At 37.2% G+C, this 26,095-nt stretch overlaps 1 pseudogene; it reads left to right on the top strand.

Moving 5' to 3' along the window:
* The first annotated feature begins 818 nt into the window (after positions 1 to 818).
* LOC113076155 (sarcoplasmic/endoplasmic reticulum calcium ATPase 2-like) lies at positions 819 to 25,907 on the top strand (annotated as a pseudogene).
* Positions 25,908 to 26,095: the final 188 nt, after the last annotated feature.

Here is a 26,095-nt window from a genome sequence, read left to right as displayed (position 1 = left end):
TTGTCGCGGTTTAGCAAATCGGTTGGTGTACTGAAGTTTTGGTTTGCAGGACCGAATTAACGTTACAATTAAACTGGTGAGTAAGGTTTTGTCGGTGTGTCTGATACAGTAGATTGGGAAGTTATCGATCACAGTGCCTGCAGGATCAGTCATTAAGGGAATCTGATCAGCGCTGTGTGCGTGTATTTTGCCCAGTCAGCTGTAAGCCAAACTTGACAGAAAGATACACAATTCACAGTCGTAATCACTCGCTATTATTTACAAACATCATTGGCATAAAATGAACCGAAACGTTTTGCCTGGGATATTTATGTGTGAGACCTAACGTTATAGAGTTAAATATTATCCTGAATGGTTATATTCAGAAAGTCATCGTTATAACTAAACCTGCAGGTAACGCACAGTAATAACAGGTAGTTTCGCGTTAATACAGTTTCCGGAAAATAAATATCCTGGGTCTTTTCATTCAGGGAGGTATCTTACGGTTAATCATAAATACACAGCAGGTGCGCACAGGTGTTTACTGTTACGTTACGTTTACGTCTAGGATACAGTTTTTTTTTTTAAATATCGAAAAATTCCTGCTAGTATCTGAGCCTTGTTTGAAATTGGAAAGCTATTATTCAGATAAAAATGAAAATATGACATGTTGAATCCCTTATGTTGGTCCAAACCTGACAGAAATCACTTTCCATTGTTTCTAGTGTTCCTGCAGTCAAAGTGGACAGTGACTGCGACTATTATTTTTTACATGGGAAGGTTTGTCATTTTCAGGTAAGGCTGAGTAAAATATGATGGAATTAAATTTTGAAATCTATTATTTCCTTGCAGGGATGGACAATGCCCATACAAAGACGGTTGAGGAGGTGCTGGGATATTCGGTGTCAACGAGACAACGGGACTGAGCTCTGAGCAATTAAGGAAGAGCAGAGAAAGATGGGGCCCCAATGGTACTACATATCTTCCACAACTGTTTTGTCCATTATGAACAATAGAAAATTTCATGATGAGATTGAATTTAACCTTTATATCTTATCTTCTGCTCATTTTACTTTGCTATAACCTGTGCCACAGAGTTACCTGCAGAAGAAGGTGAGCTGCTCCCTTGGGTTTGTGTGTAATTATTAGCAGATCTTTCATCATATTCTCTAAGTTAAAAGTCTCTCTGAGCTTACCTTGTTTCATGGGAGATGCTGGTTGTCTATATAATTAGTTATTATTAGACTCCCTTGAGGAGGTTGGATGAGGTTTGTACTCTGTTTGTAGCTGAATAGATTCTTGATTGAATGTTAAAGATGTATTTGTAATGTTTTTTTTTTTCATGTTTACGAGGCTTTACATGTTCCAGGTTTAGTTTTCTGAGGGTTCTTTTTCACTTAATGGAAAGTGATGTTGAAACTTTGTGACCACCGTAGGTCTTTATCATTTTTTGTTGTGTTTACAGGTAAGTCACTATGGGAACTTTGTTCTGGAGCAGTTTGAGGATCTGCTAGTTCGGATTCTTCTCCTTGCCTGCCTGTATTTCCTTTGTAAGTATAAATCAAAAGACTGTGTTTACTCTCTACACAAGAGTAGTGCTGCCACAGCACAAATAGCACAAGCTTTTCACATTTATAGAGACCAAACATATATGCATTAATTCTACAAAAACTCTAGCAATCTCCATTCACTCCACAAATACTACTGCCAAATATCTATCCATCCATCTCAAAAATATCTGTATAATTGCAAAATTGATTTTAGGTAAACAATTCATGAACAATAAGTTAATATTGTGCTTACTGACACCAATATTTTCAGTACTTCTGAAAAAATTTTTTGTCTGTTTTTGCTGAACAATTTGAGTGAGCTGATGATTCAGTGAGCTGTTCATAAAGACGGTCACTTTGCTTGTTTTTGAATGAATCAGTCATTTGAGCGAGTTGTTGAATGGATCATTGAATTACTCACTTGACCTGCTGCCACCTGTTGGTGTAGTTTTAAATTTCATATTTTAGACTATCATTTATTAAAATAAAAAATTATATATATATATATATATATATATATATATATATATATATATATATATATATATATATAATATAATTCAGTATTCAGCAAAAAATAGAAGAAAAACATTAATGCCTATTCAAACCCATTAATTGGCATTATTTATGCAATTCTAATAGCTAATTTTGGCCAATTCTTTTTTAACATATCTTCTTTACCCTTTTTTTTCAAATATATTTTAAATGCATGTAAATTAAAATCTGTATTATCCTTATTTTAAGAATACATACTAACTAAAATAATGCTTTAGTTATCATTAGTTTAATTCTTGCACAGAGTTACAATTAAAAGCCTGGTTTGCTGTCTCAAGCTTTGCATACACAAATGTCCACACAAAAAATATGTTTGCACTAGATTTAAGATAAAAGTTAGAACCAACTGAAAGCCTTATTTAGAATCGATTAGATTTTTAAATGGAAATGTATGTTTATGCAGTTGTTCTGAATCTTGTTTGACATTTGCATGGGAACATGGTTTACATTCTGTTGGAAATCATAAAGCTTAGAGAAAAATTCATATTGCCCATGTTTTGCATTACATTGTTCTTTCTCTGTCTTTCAGACTCTGGCCTGGTTTGAGGAAGGGGAAGGAACAATCACAGCCTTCGTAGAGCCATTTGTCATTCTCCTCATTCTTATTGCCAATGCCATTGTAGGAGTGTGGCAGGTAAAGGCTATGTAAATTCTTAAATACCTCTTAAATATGTTAATATAAAATATATGAAGCCTGTGGATGAGACAATAATGCCGGGTGATTTGCTAGAAATTACAATTCACTGTGTGTATGATTTTGTAGGAGCGTAATGCAGAAAATGCCATTGAAGCCCTAAAACAATATGAGCCTGAAATGGGGAAGGTGTACAGACAGGACAGGAAGAGTGTTCAGAGGGTCAGAGCCAGGGAGATTGTGCCTGGAGACATTGTGGAGGTGGCTGGTAAGAATTAGAACTAGATTTCTACATCACTTTTTTTTTAAATTTGCCAAATTAAAATGAATTTAATGAGACATTTATTTTTAGTTTGTTCATCGGTACGCTAATGTGTTTCATTTATGTCCCAGTTGCCTTTTATAATTCATTTCTAAGAGGCTGGAGTAAAAGTTAGAGAAAATAAAATAGATGTGGTAAGTGTTTCCATAAAGAAAAAAAAAGAGGTCCACTCTCAAAGGAGATGTCTGGAGATAATTTTAGGACATTGCTGAATAGAGATGGCTGTGTTCTGATTGTTTGTCAAAGCCAGTCAAAACTGCCTAGGACAGTCTGTCTCAAATGCATTTCTCAGGAAAATAGCCAGCTGTTCCCACAGTTAGGCAAAGTATTGTTAAATTCATGTTTGGCATAGTTGGATTCTTTCCAAAAAACAGGCACATTGATTATCTGAAGTAATGACTCCCGTGAGACTGCTGCCCAAAATATCACAGGTCCCCACCATGTATTTATGAAAAAAATCTCATTTTACTTTTTTTAGTGAACAAGGTTTTAGATTCCTTAAACAGGTTATTTACTTTTGCATTAATAAAATGCTACTGTCAGAATTTCCTGGGTTATGAGGTTTGTTTTAAATACTGTTTACATTTCTGAAATTATGCTTGGGCTTTAGGCCAGTTATGCATTGAACTGTCCTATTATTATTGTTGGTGAGCTGTGACTTGCAGCCACAGTTCCTTTTGCGTCAGTGAAGTTTTTCCAGATTTATTTGCGCATGTTATTTTTATAGGCTGTTTCCCTGGACGCATTAAATGGTGCTGCATTCTGCACCTGCAACTGTAGCACTTGGCATCTTTGGAACACTGTCAGTTGCCTCTTGTTGCTTTGAAAACTCACATCAAAGTCTTAATCGTCTGAACCCATTTATAGCTGATGCTTGCTGCTAATTGGCAAATCAACCTAATTTGACTCTCCTTTGTAGCTGCATTTGCAATTATCATTTGTTCTCTTCAAAGTAAATCTCATATTCATTTACATACATGTAACATATACTGTGAAAATCTGAGTACTCAAAATCTAATTTAAACCTGAAAAAAAGAGATTGTTTTAAGATCTGAATCACTCATCCATCCATCTATCTTTTCCCCTCCTATGTAGGGTCACAGGGAGGATTTTAAATGGTTTAAAATAAATAAAATGAATGCACTAATCAAATAAGTGACAATGACAATGTAAATGTCTTTTAATTCAGTCATTCACTCAAATTTTTATGCTGATAATACATGATGTATTTTTATTTGAACCAATTTTTGAAGTGTTTGTGGTGTTTGGTATCAGATTTGACACAAACGGTTAAAACACAGTCTCAGAATTTTTTTTGGCCCTCCACTCAAAGTTCCATTCTAAGAGTTCCAAAGCTAATGAATAAAAATAAGGTTGACATTTTTTTTTGCGTCGAACTGTATCTTGATTGACATTGGTTTCTAAAGATAGATTGTAAAGTATGGGGTGCTAATCAGCAGTATTGTAGTCTAAACCTCAGAGTCCCACTGTAGCAAAAGGACAGTAGTTATTTAAAGCACTTAAATACCTTTTTTCTTCTTCAATTCCCAACATTTAGTGATAGAAAAACATCCCAGTATAGACTGCTTTTTTTCTGAATGTTGCAGAAATGCTACAGGGGTCCTTTTTAATGTAATTAACACACCAGAGCACAGTCAATAATATATATAAATATTAAATATAAAAGAAAGTTTTCTAAAAATGTTAGTTTTTTTTTGGGGGGGGGGGGTATTTTTGCCTTTATTTAGATAGGCTAGTGTAGTGACAGGAAAAGTTTGGTGGGGATCGGGAAAGGTCCATGGGCTGGGATTTGAACTCAGGACACCCGAAGCACGATGGCGATATATGTTGGCGCTGCCCAAAAGTCTGTCGGCACAGACTATTTGAAATTATTTTTTGATGCAGTCTAATGAAATAAAACAATTTGTTACCTTAATTATTATTGCAGTTTGAAACCTTTTCAACAAACATCATCATTTTATCATAAGTGGCTCCAAAAATATATTTCATTGGGAAAAAAAAGGAGAGGATGATAGTTAAATAGAAAAAAAGTCTGTCTGTTGCTCAAAAAGTGCTTTAACACATCAAAAGTATGTTTTTATACATTACCTAAACCCTTTCTCATTTGTGCTGATTACATTGGTTGCATTTCTGTAAAAAAACATGTATATCTTTGATACCTTTACTGTTCTCATCGCATAACATGCCTGATAAAAAAAATTACACAAGTTTATCTTTTTTGCATCTGCTTTTCTCCAGTTGGTGATAAAGTCCCAGCAGACATCCGACTGACCTCCATACGCTCTACTACTCTGAGAGTGGACCAGTCCATCCTGACGGGGGAGTCTGTATCCGTCCTGAAACACACAGACCCAGTGCCTGACCCCCGTGCCGTCAACCAGGATAAGAAAAACATGCTCTTTTCTGTAAGATTATCTGGAGGGATTATGTTAGTTATCTGTCCATCTGCAGCGATTCTTTATGAATTTCAAGTTTTGTTTTTGTTACCTTTGGTGATTAGGCACTGGATAAAACTCGGCCAGATGTGGATGTGTATGATGGTTTTTGTACTGTAGTGGATTATTTCTGGCAGTTAAGTCTGTGTGTTGAATAAAACATCACTCATATTGTTTGCTCCCACATGGCTATAGACTGAGTCATCACATCACACAGGCTTTGAGCTCTCAGATGGATAATGACCACAGAGTACCAGCCTCAAAGACTCCAGCCCCACACCCACACACGCACACTAAAGCCTCCATTACTTCTGTCCCGCTGAGAAACTCTAATAGATGTCTGGCCATGTAAGGACAGGAACATAAACAGTGACTTGGAGGACCCATCCAAAATGAAAAGCAAAACAATGATTGAAATGAGTAGCACTTTATTTTACAGTCCTGTTCTACTTGTGCTTACTTATGTATGTATTGTAATAATTATAATAACTGGGTAATAACTTGGTTCTAACCCTGAACCTACCCCTGAATCTTAACTTAACCCGTGAAGTTAACCCCATATTATATTACAGTACTTTTTGGGGTAAGTACACTGTTAAATAAAGTGTTACCATGATATGACTTTAAATATCACACATCTAGGCTCCAAAATTAACTTTTTGTCTCAGCGGACAATGGTAGGTGTTAAAAAGTACCTACTAAGTGCTATGAAATATTATCAAACATATATGATGTTATTTGTTATTTATGATTTCATTTTCATAGCTTAAAGTCAGGAATATATTGCCCATAGATTTCTAAAGTTGGTACATTTTCAACTGAAGTAAAAGTTGAGGTAAAAAGATACTTTCTCTTTTAGTACGTCTAGTACTGCTTAGATCTAAATTAAATTACTTATCATTTATAAATAGCATTTTAAATAATGTATTATGTCACAATTCCTGTCCAACTGGCCAATAAAATTTTATTCATTTGTTCATTTTCTTCAATTTCTTAATTCCCAAGTTTGTTATAAGTACTGTAGGTGATGTTAATCAATCCTGGAAATTCAATTATGCTCATAGTAATTACTCTATATGACAGTTCATCTGATCCACTTGTGAATATGTGTTTGTGTAGGGGACAAACATTGCAGCAGGGCGAGCGATAGGTGTTGTTGTGGCCACGGGGGTGCATACAGAGATCGGGAAGATCAGAGATGAGATGGCAGCCACCGATCCAGAGAGAACCCCTCTACAGCAGAAACTAGACCAGTTTGGAGAGCAACTCTCTAAGGTAGGAATCTCAATTATCTGTGCTCTCTCTTTTTGATTTTGCACATTATCTAAATTTTCTGTATGAAAACAATGTGCAGTAAGAAGCAGAGCACTGTGCTCATTTTCCTTGATTTGTTTAAACAAAATGTGATTAAAATTACGAAATAATCTTATTTATTTTTTAAATATGCAACATTTTAGCATATATTTAATCTTGTATGTGCATATGACTTTTAAAAAGCTAGTTGGCTCTTTAATATATACTGTGCCATATATATTCCAAAAGATTAAAAAAATCAGACACAAAATCTGTATCATATTCCATATTCTGCCGTTTGCTTAATTTAGCTTTTTCCTTGCTATACTTGATTTTTTTTAGAGCATATAATTTGCACTGTGATGGCAATTTGCCATTTTTGTACCTCATTATTGTACCTCATTATCTTTACTATTTCTGACCTTTTTGCTAATTTTTGCTACTCATGAACTCACTGCACCTATTATATTTACAGGTGCTGGTCATATAATTAGAATATCATCAAAAAGTAAATATAACTTTGTAAATATAATATCCAAAAAGTGAAACTTGTATATTATATTCATTAATTACACACAGACTGATATATTTCAGATGTTTATTTCTTCTAATTTTGATGATTATAACTGACAACTAAGGAAAATCCCAAATTCAGTATCTCAGAAAATTTGAATATTACTTAAGACCAATACAAAGAAAGGATTTTTAGAAATCTTCGCCAACTGAAAAGTATGAACATGAAAAGTATGAGCATGTAGAGCACTCAATACTTAGCACTTATACTTAGTTGGGGCTCTTTTGCCTGAATTACTGCAGCAATGCAGCATGGCATGGAGTCGATCAGTCTGTGGCACTGCTCAGGTGTTAGGAGAGCCCAGGTTGCTCTGATAGTGGCCTTCAGCTCTTCTGCATTCTTGGGTCTGGCATATCGCATCTTCCTTTTCACAATACCCCATAGATTTTTTATGGGGTTAAGGTCAAGCGAATTTGCTGGCCAATTAAGAACAGGGATACCATGGTCCTTAAACCAGGTACTGGTAGCTTTGGCACTGTGTGCAGGTGCCAAGTCCTGTTGGAAAATGAAATCTTCATCTCCATAAAGTTGGTCAGCAGCAGGAAGCATGAAGTGCTCTAAAACTTCCTGGTATACGGCTGTGTTGACCTTGGACCTACCTCAGAAAACACAGGTGACCAACACCAGCAGATGACATGGCACCCCAAACTATCACTGACTGTGGAAACTTTACACTGGACCTCAAGAAACGTGGATTGTGTGCCTCTCCTCTCTTACTCCATACTCTGGGACCCTGATTTACAAAGACATTTACATAACTTTGGACTACTCGGCAGCAGTCCAGTCCTTTTTGTCTTTAGACGCTTTAGATGCTTGGACAGAGAGCTCTGTGAACAGGCAGCCTCTTTTGCAATGACCTTTTGTGTCTTACCCTCCTTGTGCAAGGTGTCAGTGGTCGTCTTTTGGACAACTGTCAAGTCAGCAGTCTTCCCCATGATTGTGTAGCCTACAGAACTAGACTGAGAGTTCATTTAAAGGGGCTTTGCAGTTGTTTTGAATTAATTAGCTGATTAGAGTGTGGCACCAGGTGTCTTCAATATTGAACCTTTTCACAATAGTCTAATTTTCTGAGATACTGTATTAGGTTTTTTTCTTAGTTGTCAGTCATAATCATTAAAATTAAAAGAAATAAACATTTGAAATATATCGGCCTGTGTGTAATGAATGAATATAATATACAAGTTTCACTTTTTGAATGGAATTAGTGAAATAAATCAACTTTTTGATGATATTCTAATTATATGACCAGCACCTGTATACACATTGCCATTTACACTATAATTGTCATCTGCCATTTATACATCATTATCACTGTATCTGCACCCTCTCTTATTTTTTTTCTTTGTCATTTGCATTTAACTTATCTCTTGGCATCTATTCCTCATATCATATAACTGTATTTTATTGGCTGTGTACTTGTACTTTGCCCAATAACAATTGAAGTGAATGTATTCTTATCTAATCTAATATAGTATTCCACTCCCAAAACAGCCTTTGTTAAATAAATGAACCCAAAAATACAATGCAAATGTAAAAATACATTTACAGTATTTCATTGACAGATCCTCTCATTTGCTACGTAACATTTAGCATGCACTCTGCAGCAATTTGTCAGCATTGTCGAGCTCCAGAGGTTGGGTCAGAAGTAACTGTTTGAATGTGAGTCATTCTTTCTCTTTCTCTTTCTCTTTCTCTTTCTCTTTCTCTTTCTGTCTGAAGGTGATCACAGTGATCTGTGTGGCGGTTTGGGGCATTAACATCGGTCACTTCAGTGATCCAGTGCACGGAGGCAGCTGGCTGCGTGGAGCTGTGTACTACTTTAAGATCGCAGTCGCTCTGGCTGTAGCCGCCATCCCTGAGGGTGCGCAAATATTAACCTATTTTTTATCTTTGCCATAGCCATATAATTTAAATCTCCTTTTCTCGGGAATGCTATATGTTGGGTTCCAGATGTCTGAAAATATTTTGACAATCTTAAATTGTAAAAAAAAAAAAAAAAATCACCTACAGAAAAGAATATTTTAGGTTTTTGAAAATGTAAAGTTAGAAAAAGATTAAACTTTTTTTTGTTTTTTATGGGCCCTTTAAACATTCCCTGGTTCTTGGAAGTGGAAATTGGTTGGGTAAACTTAATTGGGTAAACTTATATAATGGTAAACAGAGCAACAAATAAAAGTTTTTAAATATACTGCAAAAATATAATTTCTGTCTTCCCATTTACTCCAATAGCAAAAGTAAAAAAAAAAGTAATTATTTTTAATTATTTCAGTTACTTACCACCCGTCATATGGGCCGTCAACAACAAATCTCCAGAGTCCTCTTTCCGGGGCCCTTCTCTTTAGCTGTCGCCAGGTATAACCCATCTTTGTGGAGTCAGCTTCAAGGTCACGCTGGCAGGTTTTTCTTGGACAGTCTCTCCTCTGATTTCCCTGGGGGATCTTCCTAAGTGCCTTGCTGGTGATTTCTTGTATTGTGTGAAGGCTGCTCTTGCTTTGCCAGTCCTTGCTTTAATGTCTGCATTTGTGCTGCCCTGTTGGTCTATGATGCTACACAGGTAGGTGAAGGACTGCACTTCATTCAGGGGAATTCTGTTTAGAGCAATTGGCTCTGTACTGATGGTACCGACCTTCTGAATCTTGGTCTTTTCTTTGTGGATGTCGAGGCAAACTTGTGATGAAATTAATGCCACAATGTTTATCTTATCTTGCATCTGTTGTTGGCTGTGTGAAAGGAGGGCAAGATTGTTGACAAATTCCAAGTCATCTAGCTGTTTCCACAAGGTCCACTGGATCCCCTTTCTGCGTCCACTGGTGGACGACTTCATTATCCAGTCAATGGAAAGAAGGAAGAGGATCAACAACAAGCATCCTTGACGGTCTCTGGTTCACACCTGAAAGCTGTTGGTAAGCTGTCCTCCATGGATCCCCCTACCAGGACATGTCATCGTAGGAGTTCCTGATTAGGTTGACCATTTTTGCTGGAACTCCGTAGAACCTAAGGAGCTTCCAGAGGGTCTCTTGGTCCACGCTGTCTGTCTAATGTTTTCTCATAGTCGACGAAGTTGATGTACAGTGGGGAGTTCCATTCCAGTGACTGCTGAACTTTTATGCAGAGTTTTGCAATCTGGTCCATGCAGGATCTGTTTTACCAGAAGCCTGCCTGTTCATCTCACAGCTGTGGGTTGATGATGTTCTTCATCCTCTCTAGAAGGACCCGGTTGAAGACCTTTCCTGGCACAGATAGTAGTGTGATACCCCTGTAGTTGTCACAGTTGCTGAGGTCACCTTTCTTGGGAAGCTTAATTATGGAACCTTTCTTCCAGTCTACTAGTGTATCTTCTTTCTCCCAGATCCTTTCAAAGAGTGGTTATAGCATATCCACTGACACATCCAGGTTCGCTTTTAGCACCTCTGACGGGATGTAGTCTTGTCCAGCTGCCTTCCCGTACTTCATCAGGGTAATGGCCTTCCTGATCTCGTCCCTAGTCAGCTTCGATGTCTGGGGTTTCGGAGTTACTGGGTTTCTCAAAATGTTCAGCCCATCTTTTCATCTGCTAGTCTAAGCTATTGATGGCATTGCCCTGCTTGTCTCTAACTGGTCTTTCTGGCTTGCTTAACCTCCCAGAGAGTCGCTTGGTGGTATCATACTGCTCTTTCATGTATCCGCTGTATGCTGCCTGCTTCGCTTCAGCCACTCGTCTGTCCACGTATTTTTTCTTGACCTTCCTAATACTCCTCTTCACTACTCTGTGAACTTCTGCATATTCTTCTTGAGCCTTGGCCTTTGCTACTCTAGTCCTGCGGCTGTTGACTGTTTCCTTCTTCCTCTTCCTGTCTTCTATCTTGGTCAAGGACTCTGCTGTGATCCACTCCAAAGTGTTTCTTAAACCCCACTACTTCTTGGCATGTTGATCTTAGTGTCTCTTTCACTTTCTGCCACATGTTGATCACATTATCTTCCTCTTCGAAAAGGTCCTGAAGTACTTTGAACTTATTTTCCAGTGCCTGTCCGAACTGTTCCTCTTATCATGGGGTCTTTAAAAAATGGTAAATGGACTGCATTTATATAGCGCTTTCAACAGACCACATTGCCATCCAAAGCGCTTTGCAAGTTGCCTCACATTCACCCATTCACACACTCATTCATACACCGACTGCGGTGTCAGCCATGCAAGAGTACTTCACTCTTCTGTCTGAAGCATCTGTCTGGTTTCTCTTCAGCTTCAGTTTTAGTATTGAAACCACCAAGTGATGGTCGGGCGCCACTTCTCACTCTAACATCCTGCAGGGATCTTCTGAATTACTTGTTAATGCAAACGTGGTTGATCTGATTTGTGCTGTATAGTGATGTCCATGTACATTGTGGATCCAATTGTTTGGAAAGATGCTACCTCTAATGACCAGGTTGTTGAGTGCACACAGGTCCTCAAATCTCTCTTCATTCTCGTTCATCACTCCGAGGCCATGGGTGGCCATGACTTGATCGTATCCAGTTTTGTCTGACTCAAACTTGGCATTGATATCTCCCATGAGGATGGTGACATCCTTGTTTGCATAGGTCTCAAGGATCTTCTGCAGTCTGTAGAACTGATCTTTATCCTCTTCTTCACTATTGCTCGTTGGAGCATTGCACGGAAAGAGGCTGAAATGATCCTTGGGCCATGCGTCTCCCATCCAATCAGAGCCCTCTGCACTTGTTTGGACAACATTAAGCCTACTTCTTGTGTGTGGGGTGCATCACTGTCTTCATGCCCTGAGTACAGTCAGCAACAGCTCTCCTGTCATCAGTCATCTCTGTCCAGCTTGGGTCCATCATGCTTCACTGATGCCTAACAAGGTCAGGTTGTTGTTCCTCATCTCGGCTGTCTGTTTCCTGACTCGTACATGGTCCTGACATTCCATGTGCCAATGTTTGTTTTCCTTAAGGAGAGAAGGGTAGTTGTGTTTTACAGTTACAGTGTGTTTCAGTAAATAAAATCCTTATTTTTATTTCAAGTAACAAAAATGTGTTTTATGGTTTAAGTTTTAACTATAGTAACCCTGACACAGCAATAGCATTATCTAGTATTCAGTGAAATAACTGGAAACACATCATATATGTGAAAAGGATCCATTAATCAAAGTTGTGACATGATTATGTGAACTCTTTTGTACAAAAGGTCAGATGCATTTTGGATAACTCTTGTAACCTTGAACATCAAATTTTACTTCCAAATTGAGTGCTGCTTTTAGGAAAGCAAAAGAATTTAAAGAAAGCAAATGCTAAAAAAAGCATTTATATTCACTTTGCTGTTAAAATAACTTGGCTCATATTTAAATATTTCATAGTAAATTAGAAAGAAGTGCACAATAGAAACCCACTGTTATAAAGCTTCCTGAAAATTAAATTTCATATAAATAAATATACAGCATTTAAATCTACACGCGTTGTTTGACAAAGTTTGATTTTCTTTAAAAATGAAAGGATTTAGAGAAATTTTGTTTAATATCTCATTGTACAATAGTACATTTTACTGTGCTCCACTATTTTTTTCCATAACTCATTCACTGATGTCTTTTTTTCTTTCTCACAGGTCTTCCTGCTGTCATTACCACATGCCTGGCTCTAGGCACACGCCGCATGGCCCGCAAAAATGCTATAGTCCGTTCCCTCCCATCAGTAGAGACACTTGGCTGTACCTCTGTCATCTGCTCTGACAAAACAGGCACTCTTACAACCAACCAGATGTCAGTCTGCAGGGTGAGAGAGACTGTGTCCAGAGCCACAGTTATTCTAAATGATGTACTTATAATAATAATTTCTAATAGTGCATAAAAATTCTAACAGATGCATTGTGGGATTTTATCATTCTATGATAGCTAGAAGATAATAATAATAATATTATCTAATAATAACATGGAATGATGCTTGAAAACCACGGATCAAACTTACTAATCGTGTTTGTGCATGCGTGGCTGTGCATGTGTGTTTATCTGGGTGCAGATGTTTATTGTGGACATCGTGGGAGGTGAGAGGTGTTTACTGAACGAATTTACAATAACTGGATCTACTTACGCCCCTGAAGGAGAAGTGTGAGTTTATTTCACATCTAACTACACACACATACACACAAACTCACAGGAATCTCTTCTGAACTAAGCTGTGGTTTGCCTAAACATTTATGGGATGCCTTTCTTAAGATTTTTGCTCTATTCCTAATCGATCGCTTTTTCTCACTTTACCCATTATTTTTTCTATTTTCAGTCCAGAATTTTCTATTTGCTGTCCTCCTCCAATGCCTCCCATCCTCTTTTTTGTCTCTGTGTCAGGTATAAGGACGGTGTAATGGTACGCTGCAGTCAGTATGAAGGGCTGGTGGAAATGGCCTCTATCTGTGCCCTGTGTAATGACTCTTCACTGGATTACAGCGAGGTGTGTGTGCACATCTACATATTCTCTCTGTCATTATGAGGCTGTAGAAAACTAATTTTTGCTGCATTTCCTCTCAGAGTAAAGGTGTGTATGAGAAAGTGGGAGAAGCGACTGAGACGGCTCTCTGTTGTCTGGTGGAGAAGATGAACGTGTTTGACACAGACCTGAGAGGCCTCTCGCCTGCTGAAAGAGCCACTGCCTGCTGTTCAGTGAGTGTTCATACAGTAATATGTTGGCCAACACAGAATCTCCACTTGGTGACAAGAGTATGATATGGTATATTACACATAGAACTATTTAAAATACTATTACTATTTAACGTATTATTATATTATTTTGAATTTACACACACACACATATATATGTGTGTGTGTGTGTGTGTGTGCGCGTGTGTGTGTGTTAATTAATACATATAAAACTATAACCTTTTAGCCATATTACCGTAGTATTTTTATTTATGAATTATTTGATCGTACGCACTTTAATATATTCTCTTTGTTCTGTATAGTTTATTTGTCAAGAGTAGATGAATGCACATTTTTGCATGATACATTTTTTACAGAGAGAGAAAAGTTGCTTTTTTATTGTTTGTAAAACTTCACCCTCAAGGAACTGAAAACACAACACTGGATTTTTTTTTTCATCAGCAGCAAAGAAAATTGGAAAAAAGTGCAGATTCTGTGTGGACCTTATAAATTATTTTTATATTTATATTATTTGGTGGCTTTTGTTTAACTGCTGCTTGTGAAATTACTGTCACTAATGATGAGTGAGTTAAAGAAACCATCTAAAATGTACTTCCTTACACACTTCACTTGCGTCTTCTCTCAGGTCATAAAGCAGTTAATGAGGAAAGAGCTGACTCTGGAGTTTTCTCGAGACAGAAAGTCCATGTCTGTTTTCTGCTCTCCAAACAAACTCACTCGCTCTGCTTCAGGTGCCAAGATGTTTGTCAAGGTCTGGTTTTCATCTTTCTTTAAAGCTTTCTCTATTCCATTCCTTTCATTTTGCATTTTTGTTGGAAGATCACTGTATAAAACTGTAACTACATATTTAAACAAAATAGACTAATACAAAAACAATCTATTTTAGTAAGAACAAATGTTGAAAAATATATTATATAACATAACATTCAGCAGCCTATATTTAAAACATTATTTTTCCTTTTAAAGTGTCGCATCATCTCAAAATTATAGAAGGAAATTTTTAGAACTGGAACTTTAAAGTTCCACTTTACTTGGACATCTTTGTTCTATATATATATATATATATAATTTATTATTTATTTATTTATTCAGCTGTGTCACATGATCCTGATCATTCTAATATGGATCATTCTAATATGCTGATTTTATCTGATTTTTTCAGTGAAGCTTAATATTTTTGAGGAAATAGTGATGCATTTTTTCTGGATTATTTGTTGTATAGTTAAAAAAAACAGTATTTTTATAAGCATCATTTTTTGTAATATTATAATTTCTTATCCATCTACAATTCTACATGCATTTTATCTCTTGATGCTGTGGATTTTAATTCCTATTACAACTTTTAACTGTTTTTTGATTCTTGAACTTTACTTTGAACACTTTCCTCACTATTCCTCTTCATAGGGGGCACCAGAGAGTGTGCTGGAGCGTTGCCGCTGGATACGGGTAGGAGGTGGTACACGGGTACCACTGACCTCTGACCTAAGGGAGCAGCTCTTAAGCACAGTAAGAGAGTGGGGCTCAGGACGTGATACACTTCGCTGCCTTGCCATGGCAACTAGAGATTCACCCCCTGACCCTCGAACCCTGAACTTAGAGAACTCTGCAGCCTTCACAGAATATGAGGTGAGCAAGTTTGTGCGATAAATAATCTGAAATCATGAGAATAAGTTTAGGACAAATTAATATGAAATGAATTGTACATGAAGTAAAATAAATATATATATATTTGAGTGCTATAACTTGAACACTTTTTTTTGTCTCTCACAGTCGGACTTGACATTCGTAGGCTGTGTGGGAATGTTAGATCCACCCAGGAAGGAAGTGTTGAATGCAGTGCGTATGTGCAGACAGGCTGGTATACGGGTCATTATGATCACAGGTGGGTTAAACACACACATAGAAGTGATTGGAAAGGGAAAGTTCACCCAAAAATGAAAGTTCAGCCATCATTTACCTACCCTCATGTCATTCCAAACCAACAAGCCTCGTCCCGTCTTGAGAACCTTTCCCAATCATGCTCCCCCTTCCTTTTTCCCACTTTTTCCTTTGTCCTATTAATATTATAATAGGTAAAATTGGATCTTCTGTTCTAAGTTTTGGTTTTGGCTCAAAGGAGAGATAGAAACCTTTAAGTTTTCATTAAAAAATGTCTTGGGTTTTGTAGATTTAACCAAAGTCTTATGGGTTTGGAATAATGTTACGGCAGTGTTGAGGGGTAGCACATTACAAGCAATGCTAGTTATGTAATCTACTTACCTTTTTCTGGTACCTTGTAGAATAATTCATTAACAACAACTTAGTTACTTTGTTTTCCCATTTATTCACTGACACCTTTCTTGTCCCCATGGGACAAAAAGTAACGCAAAAGCAATGTAATGCATTACTTTCAATAAAAAGTAACTTCAGTAAGTAATGCAGTTAGTTAGTTTTTTATGGAGTAAAACAATATTGAAATGCATTACTCTTAAAAGTAACTTCTCCAACACTGCATCAGGGTGAATAAATGATGAAATCTCAAAGCTCACTCTCAGTGACAAATATAGTTCCAAATACAAGATTCCAAATCTATTATCTAATTGTGCATGGGCAGGGTAAACACAAACAAATATGCATGTGTATGTCAATCTAAGGTCTTCTTCCTGTGTTGGTTTGTCTAGGTGACAATAAGGGCACTGCCCTTTCTATCTGTCGTCGAGTGGGCATCATTACTGAACAGGAGGAAGAGGAGGCTGAAGGTGGGCCATATGGCAGCGGCCTCACAGGACGGGAGTTTGATGAGCTGCCTCCCCACCTGCAGCGAGAGGCCTGCCGCACCGCCCGCTGTTTCGCCCGCGTCGAGCCAACGCACAAGAGCCGCATTGTAGAATATTTGCAAAGCCTCAGTGATATCACAGCGATGGTAAGTGTTACTAGACATAAGACGCAAAAGTGCAAAAAACTCAAATGAATGAATGCCTGTGTTTTCTGTCCAGACGGGCGATGGTGTGAATGATGCCCCAGCTTTGAAGAAGGCTGAGATTGGCATTGCAATGGGCTCAGGCACGGCTGTGGCTAAATCTGCTTCAGAGATGATCTTGGCAGACGATAACTTCTCAACCATCGTAGCTGCAGTGGAGGAGGGCCGTGCCATTTACAACAACATGAAACAGTTCATCCGTTACCTAATTTCTTCTAACATTGGAGAGGTAGTCTGGTATGTACAGACAAATATCACAGTAAAGCCATGGTCACACTATACTTTGAGCAAGCAAAATTTCTGCAGACACTGCAACAGTTGTAAGACGACGTCACTCTCCATGGCATCTCCTCTGAAAATATATCCAGAAGGCTGTGAAATATGTGCCAAGGAAATCTTTCACCCAATTACATTTGCAAAAGAACATATTCCAAAAAAAAATTCCTTCCATCCCATATTTTTTTTCATCACCATGTCCACTTAGCTCAGATTCCCAATTACACAGATTCCTACTGAATGGATGACTGGATTTCCTCTGCAAAATTTCCATTTTAAGCATTGTATTTTTTCTCTGTCTCTTAGTATTTTCCTCACCGCTGCTTTGGGAATGCCCGAGGCTCTGATCCCAGTCCAGTTGCTGTGGGTCAATCTGGTGACGGATGGTTTCCCAGCTACTGCTCTCGGCTTCAACCCCCCTGACCTGGACATCATGTCCAGACCCCCACGCTCACCTAGAGAACCACTCATTTCAGGCTGGCTCTTCTGCAGATACCTCATCATCGGCTGTGAGTCATTTACACACATCACTCCTTGTTATTTAGATTAAAACCTTTCATTATTGTATATAGGATAAAGTTATTGATCAGGTTTGGTCAGATTCTATAATACACAAGAGCAGTCTTTTTTTTTCTTCATTTTACTCAATGATGCAGGGGGGAAACCTCTGTTTTTTTGTGACAGTCCTTGGTACAGAGACGAACATGCTTTTAAATTTGAAGTTATGCCAGACAATCAGTGCAAATGTGGTATAAATGTGAAACGGATCCATTTTGTCCCATGTGTCTAACAGATAGCTTTGTGTGAGGTGTGCAGCAGTGATTAGACTTGGTCTGAGCCATCTGGCCCATTCTAATCCAAACATGATCAGTGATCACATCTATATTTTAAATTTTTAATATTAATATTTGTGTTATCTTTCGCAGTTATTTTGTTCAAAACTCAAACCCTTATAAATGTACGAGGCAGCATGTTAAAAATCAAGAAAAGAAAATTAGGGGTGCTCCGATTGATCGACTACCAATCACAATCGGCCGATAATCGCTTTGGGACTGATCAGCAGTCTCTAAAAAGGCTGATCTCAAAGAAACGATATCAAGCTGATGATGCACCTGCAGTGAGAGGTTTGGCATGATGTGCAGCGGCACCATCTCTGTCTGGTGCGGGTGAAAAAATGATAAAGCTATAATTATATATTAAATAACTTATAAAGTAATTTGCAAACCTTGTGTGAGAAGTAACTTCACAAACAGTGGGAGTGAATTACCACGCGCTCTCTCTTTCTCTTTCAAAATACGCAAATTACTTCAAATCACCACACATCGCATCTCTATAAGCAAGCTGCACAGGTGACACAGGAACTGTCACTTGCACAATTGAGGCAGTCACATCGTCATTAAAGTTTATAAATTGCATTACTTTTTAATTCTTGCCCGTGTTTAACCATTCAGCGCTGGAGACCGTGCACTCATGCACACTCGGAGCATGTGCAAGGTTCACATTCCTCATTTGCAGTGACATGTAAATGTAGTAATTACACCATACATGCATATTATTAAAGTCTACTGTGTTTAACAGTCAACACATATGTCTTTTTGGTTAGGTATTGTGACGAGTCCCTCGTTACTTCCACTAAGACCGGTCAGTGGGTGTGGTTGGAAGGCTCGTCAACGGAATTGTGTACACCTGTTCCTTCCCTATATAGTTTCAGCTCTGTTTGGTGTGGAGTGTGAACTCCCGGTTGTTTGGTTTTGCTTTGGCTATTTTGAGGTTATGATTAGTTTAACTCGGTTCTGTTGGATGCTTGGAGCATTCGTTTGTTTGAAGGGATCGTGTTTTGGTTTGTTGATTTCTTATTTTATGTTCTTTATTTATATTAATAAATATCTTTGTTGCAACATACCAACCTGACTATGTCCTCCTTCCCATTTGTCACGGCTTTGAGCTGGTCGTGACAGTATAAAGGGAAAGAGCACTGTTAAATAAAAAAGGCAATAAGATGGCACTCGTGGAGGAAGACCAGCACGTACTACCCCCTCTGCCCTCTGGCTGTCCGATGTTCTCCATGAACATCGCTCTAGACTCAGGGCTGCAGAGAGGAAATGGCGCAAATCAAATAACTCGACCGACCTTAGTGTGTATAATTCACTCCTCTCCTCCTTCTCTGCAAATGTCTCCACTGCTAAAACGACATACTACCACAACAAAATTAACAACTGTTCTGACCAAGGACGTTGTTTTGGTTTCTACATTGGGGGGTTAAATTGTGAACCGTTTTAGTAGAGTCCTGGGTCTTGCTCACTCATAAGGCTTATTTATTTGTTTGTTTGCTTATATATTTATTTTTGTGAAATGGTGTTTTGTGCTAACATCTATGCAAAGTCAGTGCAAGAAACTAACATCATAGTTAACAATTACTTGTTTACTTCTTACATGAAGTTAGTAGGGGCGCTCCGATCACGATCGGCCGATCGTTATGCGCATCTCGTCAGTAAAGCCGGTTCTCTAGTCAGCGGTTGATTCCATCAGGTGCGTGATTTCACATAGAGCAGCTGTTACTACACAGAGCCGTTGTTAATAGAGAAGATGCGCAAATCCACTTCATTTTCAGCGTTTTTTGGAGCATCTTCTCAGTTAACAACGACTGACTCACGCACCTGATGGAATTAACCGCTGATTAGAGAACCGGCTTTACTCACGAGATGCGCATTAACGATCGGCCGATCGTGATCAGAGCACCCCTAGAAGTTAGCACTTAGAAAAGCGCTGAAAGGCGCAATTGAAATATTTATATATTTAAATATTTAAATAAAATTTGCATACAATTCAAGGTACTGATGTTTGCCTACAAGACAACATCTGGCACTGCACCAATATACCTAAACTCAAACTAAACCTAAACTCTAAACTCAAACCTATGCGTCCTCCAGAAGCTTGCGTTCTGCAAGTGAACGACGCCTTATGTTGCCATCCCAAAGAGGCACAACATCACTATCACAGACCTTTTCCTGGCCTGTGCTCAGCTGATGGAATGACCTCCCTTTCTTAATTCGAAAACATGAGTCTTCGGCCATTTAAAAAAAGAATAATAAATCTGAAGACACATTTTTTTCACCAACACCTGCCAAGCTAATACTAGCACTTACCTATTCTATTCTGTTCTATTCTAAAAAAAAAAAAACTAGCTATGTGTATTGTGCTAGACTAAATGAGAGTTATCACAGCATGGTTGCTCTCGCGTTCCTCTGATTGCTTCTATGGTTCTCCTAATTTGCAAGTCGCTTTGAATAAAAGCATCTATTAAATGTAAATGTAATTACTCACCCTCATATGCTATTCCAAACCCATAAGACATTTGTTCATCTTCAGAACACAAATGAAGATATTTTTGAAGAAATCCGAGAGCTTTCTGACTTACTTTCTGCATAGACCGCAATAAAACTGACATGTTCAGGGCCCAGAAAGGTAGCAAGAACATCGATAAAATAGTCCATGTGACATCAGTGGTTCAACAATAATTTTGATAATGAAGGTCTTTAGGAACGACAAGAGGGTAAAAGTGAAATTGTTGTACATTCCTCAACAGAAAACAGCATAGACTAAAAGACTGATTTTGGATTTTCAAAATCAATATTGGTTCATTAAAATGCAGATCAATTCCAATTGATTAACCATTACTGTCAACCAAGCCGAAGTAAAAACAAGAGAACAGTCAACAGACTTAACTTTCTTAAACTCTCTTTCAGAGCATGAATTAAATTTAAAGAGCTCACTCTGAATATCTTGATTTGCTAAGTTGCATTGCCATCTCTTTCTCTCTCTATTCTGTAGGTTATGTAGGGGCAGCAACTGTTGGAGCTGCTGCCTGGTGGTTCATGGCGGCTCATGATGGACCAAAGCTCAATTTCTACCAGCTGGTAATAAAAATAATTTACAGCAGTGTCAAAGAGTACAGTACTCATTCTTGTTTTGTCTTAAATCAGAAGGTTGAATTTTTGTTGATTCTGTATTATAGTAAATGTATAATTTTTCCCTGTTGTTTCTTCTATAGTCTCACTATCTGCAGTGCAGTGAAGGTCATGCTGAGTTTGCAGGAGTGCAGTGCTCAGTGTTTGAGTCTCCTTACCCCATGACTATGGCGCTGTCTGTGCTGGTCACTATAGAGATGTGCAATGCCCTCAACAGGTATGTGATTTAAAAAAAAAACTAAAACATGTAATGACTGGAGAATAGCACACATGGTGCATATATATAGTTTTGACTTGGTATTTTGCTGTCAAAAAACAAAAACTTGAACTATAGTGTTTGTTATTATTTGTACACAGTATATTATACATCAGTGTGTTGTTTATCTAATACATACTCTATCGTTCAGAATTTTGCAGTCTTCCGATTTTTAAATGCTTTTAAAACCAGTCTCTTATGCTCACCATAATTTATTTGATCAAAACTACAGTAACATAAGTAATATTGTGAAATACCATTGCAGTTTAAACTAGATATTGTCTATTTGAATATATTTAAAAATGCTATTTATTTTTGTGATGGCAAAGCTGAATTTTCAGCATCATTACTACAGTCTTCAGTGTCACATGATCCTTCAGAAATCATTGGAATATGCTGATTCAACTGCTCAAGAAACATTTCTTATTATCAGCAATGTTGAATACACTGCTGCTTATTATTTTTGTGAAAACCACGATATATATATTTTGATTATTTAATTAATAGAACGTCATTTACTCGAAATGTAAAGGTTTTAATTTATTTCCCCAAAAAAAAAAAAATATATATATATATATATATATATAGGTTATCGACCCCAAATCTTTAAACGGTAGTGTAAATACATTTAAGTAAATGTCATACATGTAGTTTAGATTTTGAAACAATATGTTTGATTGAACCGTGATCATACTGAAAACGGCGGAACTTTCTACCTATGTTTGACTTTAAGACAGCAGGGGAGCATGAACTGCTCTCATTGTCTTTGTGTGTGTATGTTTCAGTTTGTCAGAAAATCAATCTCTACTCAAAATGCCTCCGTGGTCAAACCCCTGGCTGGTGGGAGCCATCTGTCTCTCCATGGCCCTACACTTCCTCATCTTATATGTGGACCCTCTTCCTGTAAGTATTCAGCTGTGTTCTCCAGAATTTGTAAAGATGATGCTGCACAATCACAGAAAAATGCTTCGACATAATGAGGAATGTGAGAAATGTGTGTTTAATAGTTTGGACTTGTGCATGCCTGTCTGGCATAAACCACAATGAAAATAGTTTTCTAATCAATCTGGAAATGATGGATTTGCTATTAATTTCACAGATGATGAAAGGCTTCCCAAAGAAAAGAAGGAAATGACTGAGGGTAATACAGTAAATCATAACCCCCTCGAAGCTTTATGGAATATTTGCCATATTTATAGTACCGGTCAAAAGTTTTATACTCACCAAGGCTACAATTATTTGACCAAAATACAGTAAAAACAGTGATTTTTTTATATACATTTTAAAATATAAAATGCATATAAATATAAATATGCATATTAATATAAATATATTCAGCATCACATGATCCTTCACAAATCATTTTAAGATGAAGCTTTGTGAAGCTTTTGAGGCTTTTTCCTGATTGTACCAAAAAAAGATTCAAAGCTTCAGCGCCTCAAAGACAGACCCTACCAAATGACACCTAGTGGGCAGCCGCAATTATAGTAGCCACTTTCAAATGATTCCCACATTCCCACATTAACACAGAATATCTGCCACCTAACTACTATTTACACAATTAGTATTAGTTCTGCTCAGTATGTAAAGTTATGAAATTATGAAATGAGTTCAATTGGGCAATAAAGCATTGCTTACTAGTATTAATGGTTAATTAACAAGCCTTTGTAAAAAGAATGGTAGGTAAATTAATTTGAGGCAACAATCTCAGCAGCTGTGCTGAATTAATGTTTTGTCATTTGATAACACTTTAGCACACTACTCTAAAATATTTGTTGCTTATATACTGTTTCACACACTATTTAAAAAATAGCAGGCAGTATACACTGTGTACTGGGCAGTAAGAAGTAAGGAAGTATGCCGTTTCGAACACAGCCCATGTTCTGTTTGTGTGAGTATTGTAATTCAGTGACACATCCTTGCTGGAAATTTTTATTTTTATTTTTTATAAACTCTTGCTAACCCATTTTGAACTTTTGAACTATAGTGTGTCATTCCAAAAACCTTGTGGTAACTTAATGTGAGGAAAATCAGGCGTTTGTGACTTACACAAAGCTGTCATTTTGCTTCAGTAGCATCTAATAGCATAGAAAAACTTACTGGTACATTTAATCGCATGGTGTTCTGTGGAAGAGGGTTTGTAATGGTCTGAGGGTGATTTAATGATCATTCCAGTAAGCAGTTGACATATCTGTTACTGTTCCTCTCTGTAGGTCATATTTCAGATCCGGCCGTTGTCTTGGCCCCAGTGGGTGACTGTTCTCAAGATGTCCCTGCCTGTTATTTTAATGGATGAAGCCCTGAAATTCTTGGCCAGAAACTACATTGAGCCTGGCAGCGATCTGCAGCTGGAGGAGGATGGAATCGCAGCCAGCGGAGTGACTGGCAAGCTGCAACGGGCATTTAGGGGTGTGTCCTGGTCATTTGTGCTCATCTCTGGCCCATTGCTGGTCTGGATCTTCAGCCTGGACTCAGACATTACCAACATCTTCTGGGATTAGAAAGAAGGAAGATGTGTGTGAGTGCGTGTGTGAGTATGTCTGAGTCAGAGAGAGAGGCAGGCAGAAAAGAAGCTGATAAGCAGAAGCAGTAAAAAACGATCCAATACAGAACAAATTTGGAGCACTGTTTGAAAAACCAAGATGTAGGGATGAAATCTAGAGCAAGACCAGGACAATCACAGATAAAGGAATGCTGGGAAATATTAGGGACATATAGAGGAAGGGAAATTGAAATTGGCATGTTTTGTGCTCATGATCGCCTTCTTCAGTTTATCTGTGTGTCACTGGTTTTGCATTGTTCTTCGGTTTATTATTTGTATTATTTATTTATTTTTTAATACACATACATCTGTATTCGTTTTAGTTTTATGAAATAAGTTGCTTTTTATGTGTGTAATTTCTGTAATACTAGCAAAACCAAATGTCTTATATTTGTCAGGTGAGACATAACAATGTTGGCTCATCCATTGGAATGAATTTTTATAATTTTAACTAATCCATGAAAGACCGTGGAAACGTTTGGCACTGCTAATTACACAGAAATTACACACTTCCCTTTCAAGCAATGTAGCTGTGACACCTCAAAAGCATGGCAATTGTCTGTCAAAAACTCCTTTTACCACATGCTGTCACACATCCCTGATTTAATACTTTTTGTTGTATATGTCTTATTTGGAATGAAGGAAAATTTTGTGGGCCCCTAAGACAATTTAACTAAATATTAGGCGTTTTGCTTTAAGTCAAAGCAAGTTCAAGTTCAAGTAAATTCACCAAGAAGACTGTAAAAAAATGTTGTTTAACCTCTGGTGTGAATAATGCCAAGTTCCATTAGTTATCTGTTTGATGTTTCCTCACTTGCTTGGGATAAAACAATTTTTTTTTTTTTTTTTTTTTTTTGTAGCAAAATACAATACTCAATACTAACATACTTATGTCTCTGGCATTTTCTTTTTATTATTTGTTTGGTACCCAAACCATTGTTTTATTTTTTCATTTTTTAATCAAGTCATAATGTCAGTTGTCTCTTTTGTTGTGACATTTATTTAAGTGTCCTCAGATTCCCACAGTCATATGACGAAAAACAAATCATTTCAGCATCTTACCTGGAATGCATCCGTGTATCTGTAACTGTTTTTGAAAATTGTCTCTCTCTTATATGTCTGCTATTCAGCAATGCATCAAATTTTTAATTAAGAAATACTATTAACATTCTTGAAACCGTGTGTCTTATGATCTTTTATTCGGGTATGCCAGCTAAACTGTGCTTCATTAAAAATCTTTATTCATGTCACACTGCTTGCAGTCACGTACTTTTTTTTTTTTTCATGGGGCTTGGGATTTCTCCACAGTTTTACACAGTTGATCATGTTGAATCATTACTTTCAATATGAAGAGGGGATTTTTTAAAATATTTTCAGTGTGACTGCTTTTGATTTATTGCTGTGCCTGTATGATGGGAAATTTGCCTGCTTTTTCACCTTTAATAGGACCCTCATCTAACCAGGGGCCAATTCATTTTTATTAAGACCAAACATCTTTATCAGGTCTCCAATCATTATATTCTGGTTACTTTTGGAAATAGCATCTGTACTTAATCAGAGCCCCCCAAAAAATTGAAAGAATAGGTTGAATTCTATAATAAGCTTTCAAGTTCCAGGGAAAAAAGGGACAGGTTCATGTTCATCATCAGTTTATTTAAAGTAATTGTTTCCCTAACCTATCTCTGAGGCTTAATGGGTTTTTTTTTCATTGAAAACCATTCCAGAAAAAGGAACATTATAAAAGAGAAAAACCCTGTTCTGTCATTTTGATTATATTTATTTATCTTGAAAAAGAATACATTTTGAATTTAGTAGTATTTTGTTATTCATACAGTTGATACCATAACTGTCATTTAATCACTGTTTCATTAACGGAAATGGAAACTGCTTCATGAAATGGAAAATAAACTCTTGGTTTGAAATTCACTTGTTGTGTATTTTTTTATGCTGATGTTGACGTCACGGCCGAACTTTTAGCCAGTCACTAGGATCTGCAGAAAGACCTGATGATTCATGGGTGCCTAAATATAAGTGTTTTAACACTCAAAACGTGAATTACACCTGTTTAAGTTAGATATAATCTATACATATTTATATCATGTCTTTTGTCTTTT

The sequence above is a fragment of the Carassius auratus genome, unplaced genomic scaffold (genome assembly GCF_003368295.1).
Source record: "Carassius auratus strain Wakin unplaced genomic scaffold, ASM336829v1 scaf_tig00019175, whole genome shotgun sequence".
NCBI lineage: Eukaryota > Metazoa > Chordata > Actinopteri > Cypriniformes > Cyprinidae > Carassius > Carassius auratus.
This window is presented reverse-complemented; position numbering and strand designations above follow the sequence as displayed.